Source organism: Neomonachus schauinslandi, chromosome 3 (assembly GCF_002201575.2).
Source record: "Neomonachus schauinslandi chromosome 3, ASM220157v2, whole genome shotgun sequence".
NCBI lineage: Eukaryota > Metazoa > Chordata > Mammalia > Carnivora > Phocidae > Neomonachus > Neomonachus schauinslandi.
Window position 1 is genome coordinate 44,197,091 of NC_058405.1, and position 12,088 is coordinate 44,209,178.

The 12,088-nt window shown below is 37.2% G+C and overlaps 1 non-coding gene and 1 pseudogene across 1 annotated transcript; one reads left to right on the forward strand and one right to left on the reverse strand.

Annotated features, from left to right (window-relative positions):
- The window catches only part of LOC110587646, a 50,659-nt pseudogene extending 43,977 nt beyond the window's left edge, over nt 1–6,682 (forward strand).
- Nucleotides 6,683–8,217: 1,535 nt separating this feature from the next.
- LOC123324540 lies at nt 8,218–8,424 on the reverse strand. Its single transcript, XR_006539883.1, has one exon. It is a non-coding gene; the product is annotated as a small nucleolar RNA U3 (small nucleolar RNA).
- Nucleotides 8,425–12,088: the final 3,664 nt, after the last annotated feature.

Here is a 12,088-nt window from a genome sequence, read left to right on the forward strand (position 1 = left end):
TATATATATATATATATATATATATATATATATATATATATATATATATAATAACCATCTCTTTTTTATCCATTCATTAGTTGATGGACATTTGGGCTGCTTCTGTAATTTGGTCATTGTATATAATACTGCTATAAATATCGGGGTGCATGTGCCTCTTTGAATAAGTATTTTTGTATCCTTTGGGTAAATACCTAGTAGTGCAATTGCTGGATCTTAGGGTAATTCTATTTTTAACTTTTAGAGGAACCTCCATGCTGATTTCCAGAGCAGCTGCACCAGTTTGCATTCCCACCAACAGTGTAAGAGCCCTTTCTCCACATCCTCCCCTACACCTATTGTTTCTTGTGTTGTTAATTTTAGCCATTCTGACAGGTGTGAGATAATATCTCATCATAGTTTTGATTTGTATTTCCTTGATGATAAGTGATGTTGAGCATCTTTAATGTGTCTGTTGGCCATCTGTATGTTTTCTTTGGAAAAATGTCTATCCATGTCTTTTGCCCATTTTTTAATTGGGTTATTGGATTTTTGGGTGTTGAGTTTGATAAGTTCTTCATAGATTTTGGATTTAACTCTTTATTACATATGTTCATAGATTTTGGATTTAACTCTTTATTAGATTCTCCCATTCCAAAGGTTGCCTTTTAATTTTGTTGATTGTTACCTTCACTGTGCAGGAGCTTTTTGTCTGGATGTAGTCCCAACAGTTCAATTTTGCTTTTGTTTCCCTTGTCTCAGAAGACATATCTAGTAAAAAGTTGCTACAGCCAATCTCAAAAAGGTTAGTGCCTGTGCATGGCTTCATTTACAAACTGCAATGATAGTAACTTAAAACATAGGCTGTTTTGGGGCATCTGGGTGGTGGAGTCAGTTGACCGTCCAACTCTTGGTTTCAGCTCAGGTCATGATCTTAGGGTCATGAGATCAAGCTCTGCATTGGGCTCCGGGCTCACTGCAGAATTTGCTTGAGATTCTCTCTCCCTTTTCCTCTGGCCCTCCTCAATCTCACTCTCTCTCTCAAATAAATAAATAAATAAAATAGGCTATTTTGCAGTTAAATGAGATAACGCTATGCTTTGCAAGCGTAAACATTCAAATATCACTATTACTGATAGTATTGCAAATAACTTCAGTGGGTCTCTGCTTCTGCTCGTCTGCCTACAATCTGTGCTTCCCAGAATAGCAGGAGAAATACGTTTAAAAATTAAAACAAAATGATGTCACCACTACACTTGAACTCTTCAGGAGCTTCCTATACATTTAGAATAAATAACCCCTTACCAAGACTTAAAGGTCATGGTGATCTGTCCCCAGACTGCTTTTCTGGACCTGTCTCCTAATGTTTAGTGCTCTGGCCAAAACGACCTTCTTGCTTCTCTAGCACACCAAAATCTTCTTGTCATAGCACTTTGTGCGAGCACTTCTCTTTTCTTAAAGCACAGGATGTGTGCATGGTTCATACTTTATTTTCCTTTAGGCCTCAGCTCTGGTGTTAGCAAAATGTCCTTTAACCATCATATTGCCCTGGGTTCTTTTCTTTGTAGAATTCAACACTAGCTAAAATTACCTTATTTATCCATTTACCATTTGTTCTCTCTTTCTCTCAGTAGACTAAAAGGCTCACAGGTATAGGGACATTTTCTGTCTTACTTTCTACTATCTCCAAAGCCACAACTGTACTTGGTAAATATTTGCTTAATGACTATATAATTATAGCCTGGTTCAAAGGTGATGCAATTTATGATAATTTGGCCAAAACCCACAATAGAGTAAAAATCTCTATGGCAGAAGGAAATGGTTTCTAGGCTAGGAGTGTTTTGTTTTATTTACTTATTTTTTATTTTTTATTTTTTAAAATTTTTTATTGTTATGTTATGTTAGTCACCATACAGTACGTCATTAGTTTTTGATGTAGTGTTCCATGATTCATTGTTTGCATATAACACCCAGTGCTCCATGCAATACATGCCCTCCTTAATACATCACTGGCAGGCTAACCCATCCCCCCATCCTCCCACCCTTTAAAACCCTCAGTTTGTTTCTTGGAGTCCATAGTCTCTATGGTTTATCTCCTCCTCTGATTCCCCCCCTTCATTTTTCCCTTCCTTCTCCTAATGTCCTCCATGCTATTCCTTATGTTCCATAAGTAAGTGAAACCAGATATCATATCAATATAACTGACTGTCTCTGCTTGACTTATTTCACGTAGTATAATCTCCTCCAGTCCCATCCATGTTGATGCAAATGTTGGGTATTCATCCTTTCTGATGGCTGAGTAATATTCCATTGTATATATGGACCACATCTTCTTTATCCATTCATCTACTGAAGGGCATCTTGGCTCTTTCCACAGTTTGGCTATTGTGGACATTGCTGCTATGAACATTGGGGTGCATATGGCCCTTCTTTTCACTACATCTGTGTCTTTGGGGTAAATACCCAGTAGTGCAATTGCTGGGTCATAGGGTAGCTCTATTTTTCATTTTTTGAGGAATTCCCACAGTTTTCCAAAGTGGCTGTACCAACTTGCATTCCCACCAACAGTGTAAGAGGGTTCCCATTCTCCACAACCTTCCAACATTTGTTGTTTCTTGCCTTGTCAATTTTTGCCATTCTAACTGGTGTAAGGTGATATCTCAATGTGGTTTTGATTTGAATTTTCCTGATGGCTAATGATGATGAACATTTTTTCATGTGTCTGTTAGCCATTTGTATGTCTTCTTTTGAGAAGTGTCTATTCATGTCTTCTGCCCTTTTTTTGACTTATTTGTTTTTTGGGTGTTGAGTTTGAGAAGTTCTTTACAGATCTTGGATATCAGCCCTTTGTCTTGGGTGTTTTATTTTATTTAAATTTTATAACCCCTTTCTGTCAGGGCTATGCAAACCATGGGAAGTTTGTGACTCTTGTTTTTTTAAACCACGTATGATCATGTCAGTCTCAAAAACCAAGTTCCAAGTCGAGAATTATGTGAATATACATAAAGGTTACAAGATGACAGAATTTTTATGAAGAATAGCGTAGATACCATCCAAAGACCTGATTTCTGACAAGTTTTCTTAAACAAAACTTTCCTCTCCTATATTCTTCTCACCCAGAATCCATACTCTGACTCACTGTACTCAAGAGATTTTGCAGATTTGCTGTTTCTTCCTCTTATTTTTTCTAATCTTGAGCACTACCTTTATCAATTATGATATTAGATGAAACAGATGACACATTCAAAGTTGGATAATGTGAGGAAAGATTAGTAGGGGAATCATTTCCTAAAGAGAAGTGGGTAGGAGGGCTTGTGCATATTCTGTTGTTGTCACTGTTCTAGGCCTTCACAACCCCATGATCTTAGAGTATCCAGAATTCAGAGTTAAGTGCCTGAAGAGGGTAGCCAGGCCAAGGCTGGCTTGGGGGGAATTTGGCCAACTGATTGCACACCAGCAAGCAGGGAGCCAGGCAATCAACAGCCCATCTCACTCCTCCCAACCTGCAGACATCTCCTGCTAGTGCTTCCCACTGGCCCACAGAAGCAGTCCATATGAGTAATCCGTCCCTGCCCTTCTCCAACAGGGAGGATGCAGACAAGGGAGAATAGACTTGAAGTTATGAAGAGAGGATGGGCAGCACCTCTTCCATTCTGTCTTCTTTATATAGTTTGTCACCCAGCCCTAACAAATTTGAAAGGATTAAACCCAAACCTGGCAGCTTTGCTATGGAAGTCCTTTCTGAGACCTCTGTGTGCTCTGAATGCTACACATGGCCTGTACTTCCACTCTCCACTCCTCAGACTGTCAGTGTTTCCTCCTCACAGTTTTGTCCTTTCTGCCGAACACACGTTAACCTCAACCTAAACAGAATGAAGCAGCAAGAAGGGCAGTACACCTTAAAAGGCCTCTATATTTTCTCTTCCAAACTCTTCAAGGAAGTAATCTACTCCTCTTGCTCCTATTGTGTTATCATCTCCTCTCTCCTTTAATCTGACATACCAACATGTTCCCAATAAATCTTCAAACATCCACTACAATTATTTCAAATTCAGCCTACCTCTAAACAAATCACATTATCTTTCCTCAATTTTCCATCCTTTGGAGACTCTGTCTCCAAAGTCACAGTCATCTGCAGGGTTCTGCTCTTTGCTATCTTTCTACATGCTGTTTTAATTTTATTCTAACTCTAAACAGTTTTAGGTCTTCTTACTTATCCTCTCTATTCAATCCCAAATTTATTTAATACCATGAATTCAAATACTTTTATTTATCATCTTGCACATTGGCAATGCCTCCATTTTTACCCACTAAATAATTATTTCCTCCCACTTGATCCACTTTCAAGCCTGTTTTACTTATCTTGGTTATACTTTGGGTATCCTTCTAATATCACTGGAGAAAAAAAATAGTCTCATTATTTACTCTACCAAATCAATTGGTAGGTAAGTCCTTTTACATTTTCTTTTGTACTACTTTTACCATCAACTTAAATCATCATTACCCTATTGGAGTTAAACCTTAGTATTTCTTGACTAGACTGCTGAGGCTATCACATGTATTTCCTTCCCTTCAAAGTCTTCCCCAACCAAACCACCCTTCTCAGCACAGGCCAGAACCATCTTATAAAATCACAGAACTTATAAGGTAATTCCTCTGAGGAAAAATTTTCAATGGAGGTTCCACTGCATTCTGAATAACTAACTCCAACACTAATGTATGTAAGCAACTTCCCAGAGTCTATAATCATCTAGTTAATGTTTTATTTTTTTATTTGATGTTAAAAATTCCAAAGAATAAAACTTAATTTATCAGTTAAAATTCAAATATTATAAAAATTTTACTAAGTCACTGAGAAAAAAAGTCCTCTCTCTTGAAATGATTTAGCCTGATATTTTAGTCGTCTTCATGACTCACTTTCTGAGTTTTGCTAGATGTGGAGGAGGGAGGAAAGCACTGAAATTTACATGGCTTTATGACAATTTCCAATTAAAAATATTTTCACTCTTGTTGGTAATTAGTTTTATCTTTTTTTTTTTTTAAGATTTTATTTTGACAGAAAGAGACACACGAGAGAGGGAACACAAGCAGGGGGAGTGGGACAAGGAGAAGCAGGCTTCCCACGGAGCAGGGAGCCCGATGCGGGGCTCCATCCCAGGACCCTGGGACCATGACCTGAGCCAAAGGCAGGTGCTTAACGACTGAGGCCACCCAGGCACTTTTTTTTAATTCCACATCTATTTAAATTCATTAACTGTAGAATTAGGTCTTACTTTTTTTGTATTATGGATGATGTTGATTAAAAGGGTAATAGGAAATGACTATAATTTTGATATTAATTATACATAATAGAAGTATCCTTATAAGAGCTTTATAGAAAAGAATCTAGGTACTTCATGCAGAATTAATTGTACTTCTAGAACAAATTTTTAAATTATTTCAAAATGAAACATTAGATTACAACAACAGTAAAATGTAGTGGGAGATTATATGAAAAGACATTTGAAACAACCTAAGTTAAGGGGAAGGGACTGAGCATTGCACCCAGGGCAGCCCAGGAGATCACCAGTCAGGAGAAGGCACAACAGTCTCTGGAAGTAACTCCAGGAGACTAGACACCACAGAGTCAGGCAGCCAAGGAGAAGCAAATGCATCTTCTGTATATGTGGCAGTGAGAACATCACCTCCCCGGGAGGGGGCCTGGTAGATTAGAGTGCCATTTCTATGGGTGACTTTACCTGCTCCCAGGATCTGGGGCATACAAATTTATTAGCTTACTTCATTCTCCAAGCACACTCAGAGTCTGTTGACTTAAAGACATAGAGACTGGCTGCAGCAGGATTAGCCTGACAAGTGATTGGCTCAGAGCCCCCTGAGTTGCTGCCCATAGCAATGTCCCAGAGGCCCTCCAAGAGCCCCTCTGCCCCTCTGAAAGATGTCACCCTGAAGTCAGCCATGGAAACTGCGCAGAATGAGCACATGAGCAATGGCCAGTCCCATGTCCACCACCAAGATCATCCCGTCAGCATGGGGGCCTGCATACTCATCAACTTGCTGCACTCCTCCTGCTTTTTCCAGCAGAACAAGAGCCAGGTGTGCTGCCTGCAAGAGCAGGTTGAGAATGATGAGCTGAAGACCCTGTGGCAGAGGATCAGCCTATCTAACAGCCAGGTGCACAAGCTTCAGGAGAAGCTGGAGTCACTTAAGTAAGTACCTACCTGAGCAGCCTGCTGCCCCCAGCTGCAAACCTCCCAAGATGAACCCAGTGGTGGAACCACCATCCCAAATGCTGAGTATCTGGATGCCAGATCCACCAGGACCAACTCAATGCCACAAACTTCTAGTACCTAGAAGAGGTACACATCTCCCATGTGAGTCAGTCCATGTAGAAATTCTGGTTTGACACCTTCCACCCTGACACATAAATCATACATAAATCATCCACCTGAAGCCTGACACCAACAAGATGGCCTTAGCACCCAGAACGCAGGTATTGTGGAGGTGGAGGGCAGAGTGAACCAGCAGGAGCTGTGCATGGTGTCCCACTCCATTACCAGGCTGTCCTTGCCAAGGAGCCCTATGTGGATCCGATTACCTAAAAATTCAGGCTGAAGGCAAACTTGAACAGACTGTTTCCATGGCAACCACTACCCAGCCTGTGACTCAGCATCTTTATATTACCTACAAGAAGGCAACATCCTGATTGCAGAGTAGAATTTTGTCCTGGGTGGGGCCTGGCCACCTGTGTTATGACACTTCAGCTTCTCAGTAGATGCCCCACAGCAGATGTGGGTGTGACCACAGTTCTCCATGGGTTCAAGAGTGTTGTCAGTTGTATCTGTAAAGGTATAGAAAAAACAAAAGGCCTTTATTAAAAAGAAAGAAAGAAAGAAAAAGGAAGAAGGGACTCCACACAAATCATTTAAATGATTTTCATTATTAGAATGAAATTTATAATGTATAAAGCTTATTACATGCTTATTAGGACAAATACTATTTTAAGTTTCTAACCATGATTTAATACTGCTATACAGGTTTTGAAGCAAGAATTTAGCTAATAGCCATGTTCATTAGCATTCCTTGAAAAATTAAGCCTTTTCACTTTCACATAATTGTTCTTAGAATTATTTTATGAATCAAAAACATATACTAATTCAATACAGAATATTAAATTATATTTTATAGCAACTGTAAGATCAGAATAACACTAACATACTTTGAAGTAGTTGCATTGTCATCAAGACATAATGCAAATCATCTTGAAAAATAATCTGTTTAATGTCAAGATAATAAAAAAATGAAGCAATTATTAATCTAAAATAGTCATTCAGACATGAATGTCTAAAAGTATCTGGTGAGGACTAAAATATCTGATGTACTAATTGCTAGGAAATATATTTTTACCTTCTTATTATTTTGTTACCTTTTCCTTCAGCCTACCGCTAGAGCATGCTCCATTGGCTAATTAGACTAGTTGAAATAAAAGAATAACTATGATCTTGATTAAAAACATTCAAAAGGTTTTTAATTTAAAAAAAATATGAAGTTAAAAATTTAGCCATGTTCAGCCAGTTGAAAATAACTGAATGTCAACTGGCCAAAATCTATTGCCAAGTATACATGTTTTGCAATTTTTGGAGTGTTAATAGTAGGTTTTAGTGTGTTATTAACTTCCAAGCTCAACAAGAAGCCCTCATCAGTATTCTCCTAACCTTTTCAGAATGAATTGCATAGGATTTACTGTGAACTCCAGTGTTAATGTGACCATTTAGTAACAGTGGTCAAATTTCAACAAGATGGTCTCTCCCATATAACAATATATCAGTGACAATAGTGCTTTAAGTTTTTAGAACATTTTCAGATCCTTTATTTTCTTTTTCTAATAAATGAATTTGTGAAGTAGGGAGATCAGATATTTTTCTCCCAATTAAATAAAGAAAGAAAATAATTTATAAGAAAGTTAACTGGCTTACTAAAATGCATACAGATATATAGAACACAAAACTAGAAGGCTAGGCTCCTTGACATCCTATGTTTTTTGCAATGAGCAACAAAACCTGATGGGCAGTGGGCACATTCTCTCAAAAAATATTTTATCATCATTGTTATCTCCAGAAACTGCTCCACTGACAGGCTCAAGACAACCCCCATTTCTATTTGTTAGCATGGTGATACCTAATTAATAACTAGCTCATCTTTCCATTCTTTCTTTTTGTCTTTTCTTTTTTTTCAACAGAAACCACTCAGACTGTGTCCTCTCCTCTTACTCCCCCAAAGGAAGAAAAGAACAATCATCAATGGCAATAGGCAGTTGTGGAAGCAACACCTAAAGCCAGCTTCATGCTCAGGAGAGAACACTGAACCTCCTCCTTGCAGTCCTTTCAAAAAGATATCTTTCAAAGATATCTGAACAGCATGGCCCTGACCTCTCTCTCTAACAGTCCATCCACAGCATTTCAGTGATACTACCTTTCCCACAAGGGACTCTACCCAGATCCTTCTGTTTCTCTGGAGTGGTGGTTACAGCAACTCTAAAATGTTCATCTAGAACCTAGGAAATCCTAGATTGCCCAGCAAATAAATGGTTGTATTAGTTCACATAAGTAACATGATTGCTGATAATACTGATTAGAGATCTAGGTCAAATAACCGCTCCTTGCCTCCCCACTTTATCTGTTAATAAATATGTCTTAAAGAACATCACTATGTCAAAGGTTAAAACACAGGCTGTTCATAAGCTCAATAAAAAAGGACATAGTAATACAGGCCTACCCCGAGAAACAGGAAAATGTTCAAATAAACAATCTGACCTTACACCTAAGGAACTAGAAAAAGAAGAACAACAAAACCCAACATGAGTAGGAGGAAGGAAATAATATAGATCGGAGCAGAAATAAATGACATGGATATTTAAAAAATGAAAAAATCAATGAAATCAAGAGCTAGTTCTTTGAAAAGATAAAATTGATAAACCCTTAGCCAGACACATCAAGAAAAAAAGAGAAAGAGCTCAAGTAAATAAAGTCAGAAGTGAAAGAGAAGTAACAACTGTCACCACAGAAATATAAAGAATTATAAGAGAATACTACAAAAAAATTACACCAACAAATTAGACAATCTAGAAGAAATGAATTCCTAGAAACATATAATCTCCCAAAACTAAAGCAGGAAGAAATAGAAAATCTGAACAGACTGATTACTAGTAATGAAATTGAATCAGTAATCAAAACTACCAAAAATATAAGTCCAGGACTAGATAAATTTACAGGTGAATTCTACCAAACATTTAAAGACAAATTAATATCTATTCTACTCAAACTATTCCAAAAAAACAGAAGAGAAAGGAAACCTGCCAAATGCACTCTCTAGGGCCAGCATTACCCTGATACCAAAGCCAGCCAAAGACACCACAGAAAAAGAAAACTACTGGCCAATATCCCTGATGAACATAGATGCAAAAATACTAAACAACATATTAGCAACCCACATTCAACAATACATTAAAAGGATCATTCGTATTGATCAAGTGAGATTTATTCCAGCAATGCAAATGTGGTTCAATATTTGCAAATCAATCAATGTGATACACCACAGCAACAAAACAAAGGATAAAAATCATGTGATCATCTCGACAGATGCAGAAAAAGCATTTGAGAAGATTCAACATCCATTCATGATAAGAACTCTCAACAATGTTGGTTCAGAGGGAACATATCTCAACATAATAAAGGCCACATATGAAACATCCACAGCTGACATCATACTCAACGTTGAAAAACTGAGAACTTCCCTCTAAGATCAGGAACGAGACAAGAATGTCCATTCCTGTCACTTTTATTCAACATCGTACTTGAAGTCTTAGCCACAGCAATGAGGCAAGAATAAGAAATAAAAGGCATCCATATTGATAAGGAAAAGGCTAAACTGTCACTATTTACAGATGACATGATACTATACATAGAAAATCTTGAAGACTCCATCAAAAAACTATTAGGAGTAATAAATGAATTCAATTAAGCTGCAAGATATAAAATTAATACCCAGAAATTGGTAGCATTTCTATATACTAATAGCAAAGTAGCAGAAAGAGAAATTAAGAAAAAAATTCCATTTACTATTGCACCTTTTAAAAAGAATAAGATACCTCAGAATAACCTTACCAAAGGAGATGAAAGAACTGTATTCTGAAAACAATAATACACTGATGAGAGAAACTAAAGATAACACAAACAAATGGAAAGATGTTCCATGTTCATGGATTGGAATAATTGATATTGTTAAAATGTCCATATTACCCAAAGCAATCTACAGATTTAATGCAATCCCTAACAAAAGACCAACAGTATTTTTCATAGAACCAGAACAAATACTACAATGGGACTAAAAAGACTCTGAATAGCCAAAGCAATCTTGGGAAAGAAGAACAAAGGGAGGTATCACAATTCCAGATTTCAAGATATACTATAAAGCTGTTGTAATCAACACAGTATACTGGCACACACAAAAAAGACACATAATCAGTAAAACAGAAAAGAGAGCCCAGCAAAAAACCCACACTTATACAGCCAGTTAATCTATGGTAAGAGAGGCAAGAATATTCAATGGGGAAAAGACAGTCTCTTCAACAAATGGTGCTGGGAAAACTGAACAGCTATGTGCAAAAGAATGAAACTGGTCCACTTTCTTACACCATACACAAAAATAAACTCAAAATAGATTAAAGACCTAAATGTGAGACCTGAACCATAAAAATCCTAGAAGAGAACACAGGTGGTAATTTCTTTGACATCAGTCATAGAAACATTTTTTTTAAAATATGCCTCCCAGGGAAGGGAAATAAAAGCAAAAAGAAACTACTGGGGCTATGCCACAATAAGAAGCTTTTGCACAGTAAAGAAAACCAACAACAAAACAAAAGGCAACCTACTGAATGGGAGAAGATGTTTGCAAATGATATAACAGTAAGGGGTTAATATCCAAAATATATAAAGAACTTATAACTCAACAACAAAAAATAAACAATATGATAAAAAATGGACAGAGGACCTCAATAGATGTTTTTCCAAAGACATATAAATGGTCAACAGACACATGAAAAGATGCTCAGCATCATTAATTATCAGGAAAATGCAAATCAAAACCACACTGAGATACTACCTACACTTGCTTTAATGGCTAAAATCAAAAAGGTAAGAAATAACAAGAGTTGGCAAGAATGTGGAAAAAAAAAGAACCCTCATACACTGTTGGGGGGAATGTAAATTGGTACAGCTACTGTGGAAAATACTATGGAGGTTACTTAAAAACATTAAAAATAAAAATACCATATGATCCAATAATTCTACTACTGGATATTTCGTGAAAGAAAACAAAAATACTAATTTGAAAAGATATATGCACCCCTATGTTTACTGCAAAATTATTTATAATAGCCAAGATATGGAAGCAACCTAAGTGTCTACTGATAGACAAACAGATAAGGAAGATGTCACACACACACACACACACACACACAAACAATGGAAGATTATGCAACCATAAAAAAGAATGAGATTTTGCCACTTGAGACAACATGGATGGACCTAGAGGGTATTAGGCTATGGGAAATACTTCAGATGAGAAAGACAAATATCATAGGATTTCAATCATATATGGGATCTAAAGAACAGAATGAATAAACAAACAAAAAGCAGAATCAAATCTGTAAATACAGAGAACACACTGGCAGCTGTCAGAGGGGAAGGGGGTGGGGGGATGGTCAAAATGGGTGAAGGGGAATGGGAGGTATAGGCTTCCAGTTATGGAATGAATACGTCAGGAGAATAAAAGGTATAGCACAGGGAATATAATCAATGATATTGTAATAGTGTTGTATGGTGACAGAGAGCAGGTACACTTGTGGCAAGCAAAAAATTTAAAAAAAATACAAAATAAATGATACAGAATAATATCATGGAACTCATTACTGGGAAGACTATCCAGGATCCACATAAGTAGTAAAACATCAATTGGTCGCTCCCTTTGTCTTTCTGTATCCTCCTGGAACCTCACATTCTCTTTTGCTCTTTCTCAAAGTGCATCTACCTCAGTGTTTTTCTGAAGATGCACT